The following is a 2,530-nucleotide window of genomic DNA, read 5'->3' on the forward strand; positions in this document are numbered from 1 at the left end:
CACACACACACACACACACACACAGTGGGCAAAATACAAGCTAAAATCAGCAAAGCTATAGCTATGAGCTAAAATCAGCTAAACTGTTGCTTAAAAACAAACAAAACTGGACCAAAAACTAGAATCAGCAAAAAATATAGTTTAAAATTTATAAACAAACCTGTAGCTAAAAGCTAGAAATGGAACCATGAGCCAATATCTACAACAAGCAAAGCTATAGCTATAAGCTAAAATCAGCAAAAACATTGCTTAAAACAAACAGTTAAAACCGTACCAAAAACTAGAATCAGCAAAACTATAGTTTAAAATTAAAATAAACAAAACTATAGTATAAAATTAAAACAAACAAAATTATAACTAAAAGCTAAAATTTAAATCAATAGCCAAAAACCAGAATAAAAAATGTTGTAGCTGAAAGCTAAAATCGGCTAAACTAGATCAAGTTAACATGAACAAAACAGTAGCTAAAACTAGCATGAGCCAAGCTTTAGCTAAAATATAAAATAATCAATATGATGGCTAAAACCTGAAATAAGAAAAAAATTACTAAAAGCTAAAACAAGCATAGCAAAGCTACATAATTGCTAAACCATAGCCAAAACAATCAGCCTAAGAGCTAAAATAGGAGAAACAGCAGCTAGAAGCTGGAATGAGCAAAAATAAAAGATAAAACCAGCATTATTAAAGTTAAAACATTAAATCAACAGAACCTACTAGCTAATGTTAGCGAAATGGTAGCTTAAAGCTAAAATTAGAAGCAGAATATTTTATTAATCCCAGGAGAAATTAGCTTTGTAATGTAACTTTATAAAGTTAAAACATTTTAAGTTGAAAATTTACAAGGTAAACTTTGTGATTTTACAAAGCTAATATTAGCTAATATTAGCAAAATTGTGTCTTAAAGCTAAAAGCTAAAGGGAGCACAGAGATCAAAAACCAGCCAGATGTTTTTAAAGGAACTAACGGTCATGGAAACAGCAACGATTTAAAACATGGTCCTGAGATGTTTTGCACACATTAGGTCATGTTTAGAAAAAATGTTTAGAAAAAAAATTCTTGATTTTCAGTTTAATTTCCATAAAAACTGATGGAAACAAAAATAACTAGAGAATTTACATTTCCGGCGAAAATGCTAGTGTGAATGCCTCTTTCTGATAACTTTATCTGAAGCTAAGAAACAAATTGATGATGTCACTGATGAGACTGATTATGTCACTGATGACATCATCATAACCAAAATTCAAAAAATTGAAATTGCTAAAAATCTATAAAAAATTTAAGAAACCAAAAATCATATCTGGGATGTCCTGAAGGAGCCGAACATTTTGTTATATGAATGGTTTCAGTAGCAAAAAAATTGTGGAAGAAGCTGTACAAAAAACGTACCCATTAAAAGTCAATGGGAAAAAACTGTTTAAAAATTGAAATTGCTAAAAAAGTATAAAAAGTTAAGATACCAAAAATCATATCTGGAATGTCCTGAAGGAGCTGAACATTTTGATATATGAATGGTTTCAGTAGCACAAAAATTGTGGAAGGACAAGCGGTCCAAAAAACGTACGGAAGAAACTGGAATAATACAGAATAAAGAGAAACATGAAAACAGTGAATGCTGGAGGCACGCACACAAAAACAAGTTCAAAGTCAAGATTTAAAGTTTCTTTTTAAAACATAAAAACTGAGTTTATTTCTGACAGAGCAGAAGGTTAACCTCAGCTGTTTCCTCTCGTCTTTGAACTTTAAACAGTTTTCTTTATTTTTGGACTTTGGACCGGAGTTTAGAAGCCGAGCCGCAGACTGAGCTCGGCTGGTGTCAGAAAAAAGAGCCACTTTCAGTCAAAACGAGCAGAAAGTGAGGAAGTTGAGTGAGTGAGAGGAGGAGCGTCACAATCAGCTTCCAGTCAGAAAAACTAAATTTATCTCCAGACAAACTCTGAACTCTGGAGTCCAGCTTTGTTTTCCTCTTTCTGCTTCACGACTCGGTTCAGTCCGGTTATTAAAACCTGCAGAGGGTTTTATGGTTTAAACCGAGTCACCAATAAATCAATGACTGGATGAAAAAACTGCTGAGTCAGCTTTGTTTGAACCCAATTAGCAGCAGGTTAAAGACGTTAAAAGCTGCTGTGATCTGAGGACAGGAAATAGTTTTATTTTTGCAGCAGCTCTATTTTTAGCTCCTCGGAGCTGCAGAGGTTTCACCGCAGGAGAAAAAAAAGGTTCTGGTGGAAACCAGGTCAACACGAGCAGCTCCACAAGCTGAAGATCCTGGAACACCTGCAGCTCTCAGGTGTGGTTTCTTCAGCTGAACCTCAACAACTGACAGAGTTTCAGCTGCTCGCTCTGAACTCTGATGTTTCCAGGACAGACAGGAACGAGGCAGGCGTGTCAGGATGGGCTCACGGGATTTGGACCCTCCAGTCTGCGTGAGTTTTGTGTAACATTTTCTACATATAGATAAATTAATCACTGCAATAAAATAAATTTGTCTGTTTTTGTCACTTTTACAGTGGATTGCATCAACTCTGTTACA

General features: G+C 34.7%; 1 protein-coding gene across 1 annotated transcript in view; it reads right to left on the bottom strand.

The window, feature by feature from the left end:
* The window catches only part of dok2 (docking protein 2), an 18,851-nt gene that overhangs the window by 4,898 nt on the left and 11,423 nt on the right, over positions 1-2,530 (bottom strand). The gene's annotated exons all lie outside the window — the stretch shown is intronic.

This window comes from Austrofundulus limnaeus, unplaced genomic scaffold (genome assembly GCF_001266775.1).
Source record: "Austrofundulus limnaeus strain Quisiro unplaced genomic scaffold, Austrofundulus_limnaeus-1.0 Scaffold343, whole genome shotgun sequence".
In the NCBI taxonomy this organism is placed as follows: Eukaryota; Metazoa; Chordata; class Actinopteri; order Cyprinodontiformes; family Rivulidae; genus Austrofundulus; species Austrofundulus limnaeus.